This window comes from Ambystoma mexicanum, chromosome 14 (genome assembly GCF_040938575.1).
Source record: "Ambystoma mexicanum isolate Mex_15411 chromosome 14, UKY_AmexF1_1, whole genome shotgun sequence".
Taxonomy (NCBI): domain Eukaryota; kingdom Metazoa; phylum Chordata; class Amphibia; order Caudata; family Ambystomatidae; genus Ambystoma; species Ambystoma mexicanum.
The window spans coordinates 667,071,767-667,086,555 of record NC_090940.1 but is presented as its reverse complement, the minus strand read 5'-3'; the positions used below and the strand labels follow the sequence as shown (position 1 = coordinate 667,086,555).

At 51.7% G+C, this 14,789-nt stretch overlaps 1 protein-coding gene across 8 annotated transcripts in view; it reads right to left on the bottom strand.

Moving 5' to 3' along the window:
* The window catches only part of SYNE2 (spectrin repeat containing nuclear envelope protein 2), a 1,840,150-nt gene extending 1,825,507 nt beyond the window's left edge, over positions 1-14,643 (bottom strand). For all 8 annotated transcript variants that reach the window (XM_069638223.1, XM_069638224.1, XM_069638227.1 and 5 more), the window contains exon 1: positions 14,527-14,643. The gene's annotated coding sequence lies outside the window, so the exon portion shown is untranslated. The remainder of the gene's footprint in view (positions 1-14,526) is intronic.
* Positions 14,644-14,789: the final 146 nt, after the last annotated feature.

The following is a 14,789-nucleotide window of genomic DNA, read 5'->3' as shown; positions in this document are numbered from 1 at the left end:
CCCAAACTATGCCTCATTCAACATCGACAATAATGTCATCAAAGTGATGCCTGCACTCAAAACCCTTGGGGTCTATCTCGACTCAGCGCTCACCTTCAAGAAACAAACTAACTCACTAGCATCTTCTACTGCATATACTTGCAAATTGATCCGAGCATGTAGACCATTTCTAACTGAGACTAGCTGCATCACACTAGCTAATGCACTCATCATATCCAAGTTGGATTACTGTAATGCTCTTTATGCAGGATCTAACAAGTATATCCTTGATAAACTCCAAACTCTCCAAAATAACGCTATTAGAGTAGCTTTAAATATTCCTAATAGAGCTCATACCACCACCTCTAGGAAAAATATCCACTGGCTAAAAATCAAAGACAGGATTGCCCTCAAAACACTCTCCCTCACCTCCAAATGTCTTAACAATATAGCCCCCCCTTACCTGGTAAACAGAGTCCACAAGAGAACTTCAAACCGTCCCACTAGAATGACGAACGCCTATACCTTAGTGGTCCCTAGATACAAAAAGATTACAGCTGGCGGTTCTAGTTTTCCGGTCATAGCTGCGCAAACTTGGAACAAACTCCCTCTGGATCTCAGAATGGACCAACCTTACCCTAGCTTCAGGCGAAAAGTCCTCACCTGGATACGCTCCAATGACACTTAGCTTGACCGTCCCATTGCCACCTGCTCTAGACACCCTAGATGACTGTAACTAGATTAATTGATTTCTGGTTAACTAGCTTGAACTGTAGTTTCGCATTTTCTTGTACATGCACCTTTGTTACTAATGTGAACTGTATAAACTGTATTTTTCCTGTAACCAAGTTCTCAAGTATCCTTGTATTGTCTGCGCCCAGTTAGTAGAAGGGCCACAGGTGCTACACAGAGTTACTACCCAGTTAGTAGAAGGGCCACTGGTCCTACAGAGTTGCTACAGAGCTAGTAGAAGGGACACTGGTGCTACACAGAGTTATTACCCAGTTAGTAGCAGGGCCACTGGCACTACAAAGTTGCTACTCAGTTAGTAGAGGGCCACTGGCGGCACAGAGTTGCTATCAGTTAGTAGCATGGCCACTGGCGGCACAGAGTTGCTATCAGTTAGTAGCATGGCCACTGGAACTACAGAGTTGCTACCCAGTTAGTAGAAGGGCCATTGGTGCTACACAGAGTTGCTACCCAGTTAATAGCAGGGCCACTGGTGGTACAGAGTTGCTACCCAATTAGTAGATGGGCCACTGGTGCTACACAGAGTTACTATCCAGCTAGTAGCAGGGCCACTGGCGCAACAGAGCGGATAACCAGTTAGTAGCTGGGCCACTGGCACTACATAGTTGCTACCCAGTTAGTAGAATGGCCAGTGGTGCTACACAGAGTTATTACCCAGTTAGTAGCAGGGCCACTGGTGCTGCAGAGTTGCTACACAGTTAGTAACAGGGCCACTGGCACTACAGAGTTGCTACCCAGTTAGTAGCATGGCCACGTGCACTACACAGTGTTGCTACCCAGTTGGTAGCAGGGCCACTGGTGCAACACAGAGTTACTACCCAGTTAGTAGCATGGCCACTGGCACTACACAGAGTTGCTATCCAGTTAGTAACAGGGCCACTGGCGCTGCAGAGTTGCTAACCAGTTAGTAGCAGGGCCAAAGGTGCTACACAAAGTTGCTACCCAGTTAGTAGAAGGGCCACTGGTGTTACACAGAGTTGCTACCCAGTTAATAGCAGGGCCACTGGGGGTACAGAGTTGCTACCCAATTAGTAGCTTGGCCACTGGCACTACACAGAGTTGCTACCCAGTTAGTAACAGGGCCACTGGCGCTACAGAGTTGCTAACCAGTTAGTAGCAGGCCAATGGTGCTACATGGAATTGCTACCCAGTTAGTAGAATGGCCAGTGGTGCTACACAGAGTTATTACCCAGTTAGTAGCAGGGCCACTGGTGCTGCAGAGTTGCTACACAGTTAGTAACAGGGCCACTGGCACTACAGAGTTGCTACCCAGTTAGTTGCAGGGCCACTGGTGCTATACAGAGTTGCTTCCCAGTTAGTAGCAGGGCCACTTGCACTACTCAAAGTTGCTACCCAGTTTGTAGCAGGGCCACTGGTGCTACACAGAGTTACTACCCAGTTAGTATCAGGGCCACTGGCGCTACACAGAGTTGCTACCCAGTTAGTAACAGGGCCACTGGCGCTACAGAGTTGCTAACCAGTTAGTAGCAGGGCCAATGGTGCTACATGGAATTGCTACCCTGTTAGTAGAAGGGCCAATGGTGTTACACAGAGTTGCTACCCAGTTAGTAGCAGGGCCACTGGCACTACAGAGTTGCTACCCAGTTAATAGCAGGCCAATAGTGCTACACAAAGTTGCTACCCAGTTAGTAGAAGGGCCACTGGTGTTACAGAGAGTTGCTACCCAGTTAGTAGAAGGGCCAATGGTGCTAAACAGCATTAGAACCCAGTAAGTAGAAGGGCCAATGGTGCTACACAGAGTCGCTACCCAGTTAGTAGAAGGGCCACTGGTGCTACACAGATGTGCTACCGAGTTAGTAGAAGGGCCACTGGTGCTACACAGATTTGCTACCCAGTTAGTAGCAGGGCCACTGGTGCTACACAGCATTGCTACCCAGTAAGTAGAAGGGCCACTGGTGCTACACAGAGTTGCTACCCATTTAGTTGCAGGACCACTGGCGCTATAGAGCTGCTAACCATATAGTAGCAGGGCCACTAGTGCTATGTGAGTTGCTACCCAGTTAGTAGCAGAGCCACTGGCACTACAGAGTTGCTACCCAATTAGTAGCAGGTCCACTCGCACTACAGAGTTACTAACCAGTTGGGAGCAGGCCACTGACTCTATAGAGTTGCTACACAGTTAGTAGCAGGGCCACTTGCACTATACAGAGTTGATACCCAGTCAGTAGCAGGGCCACTCCCACTACACAGAGTTGCTAACCAGTTGGGAGCAGGCCACTAACTCTATAGAGTTGCTACACAGTTAGTAGCAGGGCCACTTGCACTATACAGAGTTGCTACCCAGTTAGTACCAGGGCCACTGGCGCTATAGAGTTGCTACCCAGTTAGTAGAATGGTCAGTGGTGCTGCAGAGTTGCTACACAGTTAGTAACAGGGCCACTGGCACTACAGAGTTGCTACCCAGTTAGTAACAGGGCCACTTGCACTACAGAGAGTTGCTACCCAGTTGGTAGCAGGGCCACTGGTGCTACACAGAGTTTCTACCCAGTTAGTAGCAGAGCCACTTGCGCTACACAGAGGTGCTCTCCAGTTAGTAACAGGGCCACTGGTGCTACAGAGTTGCTAACCAGTTAGTAGCAGGGCCAAAGGTGCTAAACGGAGTTGCTACCCAGTTAGTAGAAGGGCCACTGGTGTTACACAGAGTTGCTACCCAATTAGTAGCTGGGCCACTGGCACTACATAGTTGCTACCCAGTTAGTAGAATGGCCAGTGGTGCTACACAGAGATATTACCCAATTAGTAGCTGGGCCACTGGCACTACATAGTTGCTACCCAGTTAGTAGAATGGCCAGTGGTGCTACACAGAGTTATTACCCAGTTAGTAGCAGGGCCACTGGTGCTGCAGAGTTGCTACACAGTAACAGGGCCACTGGCACTACAGAGTTGCTACCCAGTTAGTAGCAAGGCCACTTGCACTACTCAAAGTTGCTACCCAGTTGGTAGCAGGGCCACTGGTGCTACACAGAGTTACTACCCAGTTAGTAGCAGGGCCACTGGCACTACACAGAGTTGCTACCCAGTTAGTAACAGGGCCACTGGCGCTACAGAGTTGCTAACCAGTTAGTAGCAGGCCAATGGTGCTACATGGAATTGCTACCCAGTTAGTAGAAGGGCCAATGGTGTTACACAGAGTTGCTACCCAGTTAGTAGCAGGGCCACTGGCGCTACAGAGTTGCTACCCAGTTAATAGCAGGCCAATAGTGCTACACAAAATTGCTACCCAGTTAGTAGAAGGGCCACTGGTGTTACACAGAGTTGCTACCCAGTTAGTAGAAGGGCCAATGGTGCTACACAGCATTGCTACCCAGTAAGTAGAAAGGCCAATGGTGCTTCACAGAGTCGCTACCCAGTTAGTAAAAGGGCCACTGGTGCTACACATATGTGCTACCCAGTTAGTAGAAGGGCCACTGGTGCTACAGATTTGCTACCCAGTTAGTAGCAGGGCCACTGGTGCTACTCAGCGTTGCTACCCAGTAAGTAGAAGGGCCACTGGTGCTACACAGAGTTGCTACCCATTTAGTTGCAGGACCACTGGCGCTATAGAGCTGCTAACCATACAGTAGCAGGGCCACTAGTGCTATGTGAGTTGCTACCCAGTTAGTAGCAGAGCCACTGGCACTATAGAGTTGCTACCCAATTAGTAGCAGGTCCACTCGCACTACAGAGTTGCTAACCAGTTGGGAGCAGGCCACTGACTCTATAGAGTTGCTAAACAGTTAGTAGCAGGGCCACTTGCACTATACAGAGTTGATACCCAGTTAGTAGCAGGGCCACTCGCACTACACAGAGTTGCTAACCAGTTGGGATCAGGCCACTAACTCTATAGAGTTGCTACACAGTTAGTAGCAGGGCCACTTGCACTATACAGAGTTGCTACCCAGTTAGTAGCAGGACCACTTGTGCTACAGAGAGTTGATACCCAGTTAGTACCAGGGCCACTGGCGCTATAGAGTTGCTACCCAGTTAGTAGAATGGCCAGTGGTGCTACACAGAGTTACTACCCAGTTAGTAGCAGGGCCACTTGCGCTACACAGAGTTGCTATCCAGTTAGTTACAGGGCCACTGGCGCTACAGAGTTGCTAACCAGTCAGTAGCAGGGCCAAAGGTGCTAAACGGAGTTGCTACCCAGTTAGTAGTAGGGCCACTGGTGTTACACAGAGTTGCTACCCAGTTAATAGCAGGGCCAGTGGTGATACAGAGTTGCTACCCAATTAGTAGCTGGGCCACTGGCACTGCATATTTGCTACCCAGTTAGTAGAATGGCCTGTTGTGCAACACAGAGTTATTACCCAGTTAGTAAAATGGCCATTGGTGCTACAGAGTTGCTACACAGTTAGTAGCAGGGCCACTGGCGCTACAAAGATGCTACCCAGTTAGTAGAAGGGCCACTGGTGCTACACAGAGTTACTACCCAGTTAGTAGCAGGGCCACTGGTGCTACACAGAGTTGCTACCCAGTTAGTAACAGGGCCACTGGCGCTACAGAGTTGCTAACCAGTTAGTAGCAGGGCCAATGGTGCTACACGGAGTTGCTACCCAGTTAGTAGAAGGGCCATAGTGTGTTACACAGAGTTGCTACCCAGTTAGTAGCAGGGCCACTGGCGCTACAGAGTTGCTGCCCAGTTAATAACAGGGCCAATGGTGCTACACAAAGTTGCTACCCAGTTAGTAGAAGGGCCACTGGTGTTACACAGAGTTGCTACCAAGTTAGTAGAAGGGCCAATGGTGCTACACAGCATTGCTACCCAGTAAGTAGAAGGGCCAATGGTGTTACACAGAGTCGCTACCCAGTTAGTAGAAAGGCCTCTGGTGCTACACAGATTTGCTACCCAGTTAGTAGCAGGGCCACTGGTGCTACAGAGTTGCTACCCAGTTAGTAGCAGGGCCACTGGCGCTACAAAGATGCTACCCAGTTAGTAGAAGGGCCACTGGTGCTACACAGAGTTACTACCCAGTTAGTAGCAGGGCCACTGGTGCTACACAGAGTTGCTACCCAGTTAGTAACAGGGCCACTGGCGCTACAGAGTTGCTAACCAGTTAGTAGCAGGGCCAATGGTGCTACACAGAGTTGCTACCCAGTTAGTAGAAGGGCCATAGTGTGTTACACAGAGTTGCTACCCAGTTAGTAGCAGGGCCACTGGCGCTACAGAGTTGCTGCCCAGTTAATAGCAGGGCCAATGGTGCTACACAAAGTTGCTACCCAGTTAGTAGAAGGGCCACTGGTGTTACACAGAGTTGCTACCCAGTTAGTAGAAGGGCCAATGGTGCTACACAGCATTGCTACCCAGTAAGTAGAAGGGCCAATGGTGTTACACAGAGTCGCTACCCAGTTAGTAGAAAGGCCTCTGGTGCTACACAGATTTGCTACCCAGTTAGTAGAAGGTTTACTAGTTCTATGCAGATTTGCTACCCAGTTAGTAGCAGGGCCACTGGTGCTACACAGCGTTGCTACCCAGTAAGTGGAAGGACCACTGGTGCTACACAGAGTTTGTACCTATTTAGTTGCAGGACCACTGGCGCTATAGAGCTGCTAACCATATAGTAGCAGTGCCACTAGTGCTATGTGAGTTGCTACCCAGTTAGTAGCAGAGCCACTGGCACTACAGAGTTGCTACCCAATTAGTAGCAGGTCCACCTGCACTACAGAGTTGCTAACCAGTTGGGAGCAGGCCACTGACTCTATAGAGTTGCTACACATTTAGTAGCAGGGCCACTTGCACTATACAGAGTTGATACCCAGTTAGTAGCAGGGCCACTCGCAGTACACAGAGTTGCTAACCAGTTGGGAGCAGACCACTAAGTCTATAGACTTGCTACACAATTAGTAGCAGGGCCACTTGCACTATACAGAGTTGCTACCCAGTTAGTAGCAGGGCCACCCGCACTATACAGAGTTGCTATCCAGTTAGTAGCAGGGCCACTTGCACCATACAGATTTGCTACCCAGTTAGTAGCCTGGCCACTGGTGCTACAGACTTGCTACCCAGTTAGTAGCAGGGCCACTGGTGGTACAGAGTTTCTACCCAGTGAGTAGAATGGCCACTGGTGCTACACAGAGTTACTACCCAGTTAGTAGCAGGGCCACTGGTGCTACAGAGTTGCTACCCAGTTAGTAGAAGGCCCATTGGTGCTACACAGAGTTCCTACCCAGTTAGTAGCAGGGCCACTGGTGCTACAGAGTTGCTACCCAGTTAGTAGCAGGGCCACTTGCACTATACAGAGTTGCTACCCAGTTAGTAGCAGGGCCACTTGTGCTACACAGAGTTGATACCAAGTTAGTACCAGGGCCACTAGCGCAATAGAGTTGCTACCCAGTTAGTAGAATGGCCATTGGTGCTACAAAGTTGCTACCCAGTTAGTAGTAGGGCCACTCTCACTATACAGAGTTGCTACCCAGTTAGTAGCAGGCCAAGTCGTGCTACACAGAGTTGCTACCCAGTTAGTACCAGGGCCACTGGCGCTATAGAGTAGCTACCCAGTTAGTAGAATGGCCATTGGTGCTACAGAGTGGCTACCCAGTTAGTAGTAGGGCCACTCCCACTATACAGAGTTGCCACCCAGTTTGTAGCAGGCCAACTGATGCTACACAGAGTTGCTACCCAGTTAGTAGCAGGGCCACTGGTGCTACAGAGTTGCTACCCAGTTAGAAGAATGGCCAGTGGTGCTACAGAGTTGCTACCCAGTTAGTAGCAGGGCCACCCACACTATACAGAGTTGCTATCCAGTTAGTAGCAGGGCCACTTGCACCATACAGAGTTGCTACTCAGTTAGTAGCAGGGCTAATGGTGCTACACAGAGTTGCTACCCAGTTAGTAGCAGGGCCACTGGTGCTACAGAGTTGCTACCCAGTTAGTAGCAGGGCCACTGGCACTACAGAGTTGCTACCCAGTTAGTAGCCTGGCCACTGGTGGGCAGACTTGCTACCCAGTTAGTAGCAGGGCCACTGGCAGTACAGAGTTTTTACCCAGTTAGTAGAATGGCCACTGGTGCTACACAGAGTTAATACCCAGTTAGTAGCAGGGCCACTGGCGCTACAGAGTTGCTACCCAGTTAGTAGAAGTGCCACTGGTGCTACACAGAGTTACTACCCAGTTAGTAGCAGGGCCACTGGTGCTACAGAGTTGCTACCCAGTTAGTAGCAGGGCCACTGGAAGTACAGAGTTGATACCTAGTTAGTAGAAGGGCCACGGGTGCTACACAGAGTTACTACCCAGTTAGTAGCAAGGCCACTGGTGCTACAGAGTTGCTACACAGTTAGTAGAAGGGCCACTGGTGCTACACAAAGTTACTACCCAGTTAGTAGCAAGGCCACTGGCACTACAGAGTTGCTACCCTGTTAGTAGAAGGGCCACTGGTGCTACACAGAGTTGCTACCCAGTTAGTAGCAGGGCCACTGGCGGTACAGAGTTGCTACACAATAAGTAGATGGGCCACTGAGTTACTATCCAGCTAGTAGCAGGGCCACTGGTGCAACAGAGTTTATACCCAGTTAGTAGCTGGGCCACTGGCACTGCATAGTTGCTACCCAGTTAGTAGAATTGCCAGTGGTGCTACAAAGAGTTATTACCCAGTTAGTAGCAGGGATACTGGTGCTGCAGAGTTGCTACACAGTTAGTAACAGGGCCACTGGCACTACAGAGTTGCTACCCAGTAAGTAGCAGGGCCACTGGTGCTACACAGAGTAGCTTCCCAGTTAGTAGCAGTGCCACAGGCACTACACAGAGTTGCTACCCAGTTAGTAACAAGGCCACTGGTGCAACAGAGTTGCTAACCAGTTAGTAGCAGGGCCAATGGTGCTACACGGAGTTGCTACCCAGTTAATAGAAGGGCCACTTGTGTTACACAGAGTAGCTACCCAGTTAGTAGCAGGGCCACTGGTGCTACAGAGTTGCTACCCAGTTAATAGCAGGGCCAATGGTGCTACACGAAGTTGCTACCCAGTTAGAGGAAGGGCCACTGGTGCTACACAGCATTTCTACCCAGTAAGTAGAAGGGCCGCTGGTGCTACACAGTGTCGCTACCCAGTTAGTAGAAGGGCCACTGGTGCTACACAAATTTTCTACCCAGTTCCTAGCAGGGACGCTGGTGCTAGACAGAGTTGCTACCCAGTTAGTAGCACGGCCACTGGTGCTACACAACGTTGCTACCCAGTAAGTAGAAGGGCCACTGGTGCTACACAGAGTTGCTACCCAGTTAGTTGCAGGGCCACTGGTGCAATGTAAGTTGCTACCCAGTTAGTAGCAGACCCACTAGCACTACAGAGTTGCTTCCCAGTTAGTAGCAGGTCCACTCGCACTACACAAAGTTGCTAACCAGTTGGAAGCAGGCCACTGACTCTATAGAGTTGCTACCCAGTTAGTAGCAGGGCCACCCGCACTATACAGAGTTGCTATCCAGTTAGTATAGCAGGGCCACTTGCACCATACAGAGTTGCTACCCAGTTAGTAGCAGGGCCACTGGTGCTACACAGAGTTGCTACCCAGTTAGTAGAATGGCCATTGGTGCTACAGAGTTGCTACCCAGTTAGTAGTAGGGCCACTCGCACTATACATTGTTGCTACCCAGCTAGTAGCAGGCCAACTGGTGCTACAACGAGTTGCTACCCAGTTAGTAGCAGGGCCACCCGCACTATACAGAGTTGCTATCCAGTTAGTAGCAGGGCCACTTGGACCATACAGATTTGTTACCCAGTTAGTAGCAGGGCCACTGGTGCTACACAGAATTGCTACCCAGTTAGTAGCCTGGCCACTGGTGCTACAGACTTGCTACCCAGTTAGTAGCAGGGCCACTAGTGGTACAGAGTTTCTACCCAGTGAGTAGAATGGCCACTGGTGCTACACAGAGTTGCTACCCAGTTAGTAACAGGGCCACTGGCGCTACAGAGTTGCTAACCAGTTAGTAGCAGGGCCAATGGTGCTACACAGAGTTCCTACCCAGTTAGTAGCAGGGCCACTGGTGCTACAAAGATGCTACCCAGTTAGTAGAAGGGCCACTGGTGCTACACAGAGTTACTACCCAGTTAGTAGCAGGGCCACTGGTGCTACACAGAGTTGCTACCCAGTTAGTAACAGGGCCACTGGCGCTACAGAGTTGCTAACCAGTTAGTAGCAGGGCCAATGGTGCTACACGGAGTTGCTACCCAGTTGGCAGAAGGGCCAATGGTGTTACACAGAGTTGCTACCCAGTTAGTAGCAGGGCCACTGGCGCTACAGAGTTGCTACCCAGTTAATAGCAGGACCAATGGTGCTACACAAAGTTGCTACCCAGTTAGTAGAAGGGCCACTGGTGTTACACAGAGTTGCTACCCAGTTAGTAGAAGGGCCAATGGTGCTGCACAGCATTGCTACCCAGTAAGTAGAAGGGCCAATGGTGTCACACAGAGTCGCTACCCAGTTAGTAGAAGGGCCACTGGTGCTACACAGATTTGCTACCCAGTTAGTAGAAGGGCTACTGTTTCTACACAGATTTGCTACCCAGTTAGTAGCAGGGCCACTGGTGCTACACAGCATTGCTACCCGGTAAGTAGAAGGACCACTGGTGCTACACAGAGTTTGTACCTATTTAGTTGCAGGACCATTGGCGCTATAGAGCTGCTAACCATATAGTAGCAGTGCCACTAGTGCTATGTGAGTTGCTACCCAGTTAGTAGCAGAGCCACTGGCACTACAGAGTTGCTACCCAATTAGTAGCAGGTCCACCTGCACTACAGAGTTGCTAACCAGTTGGGAGCAGGCCACTAACTCTATAGACTTGCTACACAATTAGTAGCAGGGCCACTTGCACTATACAGAGTTGCTACCCAGTTAGTAGCAGGGCCACCTGTGCTACACAGAGTTGATACCCAGTTAGTACCAGGGACACTGGCGCTATAGAGTTGCTACCCAGTTAGTAGAATGGCCATTGGTGCTACAGACTGGCTACCCAGTTAGTAGTAGGGCCACTCCCACTATACAGAGTTGCTACCCAGTTTGTAGCAGGCCAACTGATGCTACACAGAGTTGCTACCCAGTTAGTAGCAGAGCCACTGGTGCTACAGAGTTGCTACCCAGTTAGAAGAATGGCCAGTGGTTCTACAGAGTTGCTACCCAGTTAGTAGCAGGGCCACCCACACTATACAGAGTTGCTATCCAGTTAGTAGCAGGGCCACTTGCACCATACAGAGTTGCTATCCAGTTAGTAGCAGGGCCACTGGCGCTACAGAGTTGCTACCCAGTTAATAGCAGGGCCAATGGTGCTACACAAAGTTGCTACCCAGTTAGTAGAAGGGCCACTGGTGTTACACAGAGTTGCTACCCAGTTAGTAGAAGGGCCAATGGTGCTACACAGCATTGCTACCCAGTAAGTAAAAGGGCCAATGGTGTTACACAGAGTCGCTACCCAGTTAGTAGAAGGGCCACTGGTGCTACACAGATTTGCTACCCAGTTAGTAGAAGGGCTACTGGTTCTACATAGATTTGCTACCCAGTTAGTAGCAGGGCCACTGGTGCTACACAGCGTTGCTACCCAGTAAGTATAAGGACCACTGGTGCTACACAGAGTTTGTACCTATTTAGTTGCAGGACCACTGGCGCTATAGAGCTGCTAACCATATAGTAGCAGTGCCACTAGTGCTATGTGTGTTGCTACCCAGTTAGTAGCAGAGCCACTGGCACTACGGAGTTGCTACCCAATTAGTAGCAGGTCCACCTGCACTACAGAGTTGCTAACCAGTTGGGAGCAGGCCACTGACTCTATAGAGTTGCTACACAGTTAGTAGCAGGGCCACTTGCACTATACAGAGTTGATACCCAGTTAGTAGCAGGGCCACTCGCAGTACACAGAGTTGCTAACCAGTTGGGAGCAGGCCACTAACTCTATAGACTTGCTACACAATTAGTAGCAGGGCCACTTGCACTATACAGAGTTGCTACCCAGTTAGTAGCAGGGCCACCTGTGCTACACAGAGTTGATACCCAGATAGTACCAGGGCCACTGGCGCTATAGAGTTGCTACCCAGTTAGTAGAATGGCCATTGGTGCTACAGAGTGGCTACCCAGTTAGTAGTAGGGCCACTCCCACTATACAGAGTTGCTACCCAGTTTGTAGCAGGCCAACTGATGCTACAATCAGTTGCTACCCAGTTAGTAGCAGGGCCACTGGTGCTACAGAGTTGCTACCCAGTTAGAAGAATGGCCAGTCGTGCTACAGAGTTGCTACCCAATTAGTAGCAGGGCCACCCACACTATACAGAGTTGCTATCCAGTTAGTAGCAGGGCCACTTGCACCATACAGAGTTGCTACCCAGTTAGTAGCAGGGCCAATGGTGCTACACAGAGTTGCTTCCCAGTTAGTAGCGGGGCCACTGGTGCTACAGAGTTGCTACCCAGTTAGTAGCAGGGCCACTGGCACTACAGAGTTGCTACCCAGTTAGTAGCCTGGCCACTGGCGCGACAGACTTGCTACCCAGTTAGTAGCAGGGCCACTGGCAGTACAGAGTTTCTACCCAGTTAGTAGAATGGCCACTGGTGCTACACAGAGTTAATGCCCAGTTAGTAGCAGGGCCACTGGCGCTACAGAGTTGCTACCCAGTTAGTAGAAGGCCCACTGGTGCTACACAGAGTTACTACCCAGTTAGTAGCAGAGCCACTGGTGCTACATAGTTGCTACCCAGTTAGTAGCAGGGCCACTGGCAGTACAGAACTGCTACCTAGTTAGTAGAAGGGCCACTGGTGCTACACAGAGTTACTACCCAGTTAGTAGCAGGGCCACTGGCACTACAGAGTTGCTACCCAGTTAGTAGAAGGGCCACTGGTGCTATGCAGAGTTGCTACCCAGTTAGTAGCAGGGCCACTGGGGGTACAGAGTTGCTACACAATTAGTAGATGGGCCACTGGTGCTACACTGAGTTACTATCCAGCTAGTAGCAGGGCCACTGGCGCAACAGAGTTGATACCCAGTTAGTAGCTGGGCCACTGGCACTGCATAGTTGCTACCCAGTTAGTAGAATTTCCAGGGTTGCTACAAAGAGTTATTACCCAGTTAGTAGCAGGGACACTGGTGCTGCAGAGTTGCTACACAGTTAGTAACAGGTCCACTGGCACTACAGAGTTGCTACCCAGTTAGTAGCAGGGCCACCGGTGCTACACAGAGTAGCATCCCAGTTAGTAGCAGGGCCACTGGTGGTACACGGAGTTGCTTCCCAGTTAGTAGCAGGGCCAATGGTGCTACATAGTTGCTACCCAGTTAGTAGCAGGGCCACATGCGCTACATAGTTGCTACCCAGTTAGTAGCAGGGCCACTCGCACTACAGAGTTGCTACCCAGTTAGTAGCAGGGCCACTGGCGCTACATAGTTGCTACCCAGTTAGTAGCAGATGCAGAACATAGTAAACTCCTAACTTTGCTGAAAGTGGGTGTTCTAGTTTTGGTGATGCTTGTTTTTCACAATGACATGATCCTGGCATGACACGGTCCATCGTCTGTAAATCGTTGAGGCCAAGCCCCACACATTGTACACTTTTCGCAGAAGGAACCTGAACGTGGTTCGCTGTTCACAGAACACGTGTGCCAGACGATTGGGCGCAATTTGCGCCGCGCAAAGGGAGAACTTGCGCAACCCAACGCTACAGCCCCCACACCACATACCCACACACCTACTCAGAGCCGGGGAAACGTGTCGGCAAGCGCACAAGGCGAATACAAGAGCGGACTCGGTAAGCAAGCTTATAAAGGGTGAGGATAACCCCTTGATGCGGAAGTGGCCCCTGCAGTATAAAGTGCCCAGGAGAAGCGGGGCCCCTTCACAGTCCCCTAGAGCACAGAATAGCTGTGTAGCCCCTTGGCTCCCCGTGCCCTCAGCCCGGGCGGTAACTTGGCTACCTACCAGGCCATGAAATCAAAGTGCGCGCTCAGCAACACAGTTGCCCTCATTACGACCCTGGCGGAAATCGCGGTGCAAAATGCACCATGGAGCACGGCGGAAAGCTGCCGATAGCGCCATGGGGGTTGGCGGATTTACCGCCCCATTCCGACCTTGGCGGGGCGGTAAATCCCCATTCCCCATTTTACCCTTCCCCATTCCCATTTTTGCCCCATAGGGTATAATGGGAGTGGGGAAGGCGTTAATTACGCCACCGTAAAATACGGTGGCGTAATTAACTACAAGGTCCCGTAGCGCCATGGATTTCTCCGCCCGGAAAAACCAGGCGGAAAACGCTCCATGGCGCTACGGGAACTCGTAGTAGGGCGGACGGGTCCGCCGCGAATACCGCTGGCGTAAACCCACTCCGCCAGGGTCGTAATGAGGCCCAGTGTCCCCTGCACGTGACGTGACACCACACACACACACACAGGCTAGGAAACAAAGACCCCCTGGCCGGGCAGTGACCCAGCCCCCACGGCCCCGATGGGAATCCGGAGCCCCCATTTCCCTCTCCAGGTGGACAAGCAAGTGAGCCCTGTGCGTTCCGTGAGCACAAAGCGGCCGCTGTCACTGGATACACGGGGTGCAGGGCCCGCCTCCGGGGCAGGTGGGGGTCCCGCAGGCGCCGGGGGGGGTGTGGCAGGGGCACGCTCCAGGCGGCGGGCCTGGGTAGCGGCGCACCATTGGGATGTTGAAAGGCGGGACCTTTAGCTAAAAGTTTCTCTTTTGCCCGTGAGCTCATTGCTTGGGACGCAGTTTTTGGGGGCAGTTGGCGGATGCAGAGCTCGCCCCGCTTCCCAGCCGGGGGCTGCACGTGCCGGGCACGCATGGACGCGCTTCCTCCCCCCACCCTTCTTTAGGAGGGACACGCACTTACCGGCTGCCGCTCGGTGACTCCTGGTGGCCCCCGCTGCTGCTCTGGAAGCCCCGGGGACCCCTCGGTGCCCAGTCCCTGCCGCGCCCGCGCCCGCTCTCACTTTTTCCCTTTCCCTGGGCCGGCGCTCACTCCCCCCCCCCCCGTCCCCCGCAGTCTCCTCCCCGCTCCCGCCGGGTGAGTCACTCCTTCCCTCCCCTCCCTGCCGCCTCACCCCGCCTGCCCTGCCCCGGGCCCCCGCGCTCACCTGCTCTGCCAGGCCCCTG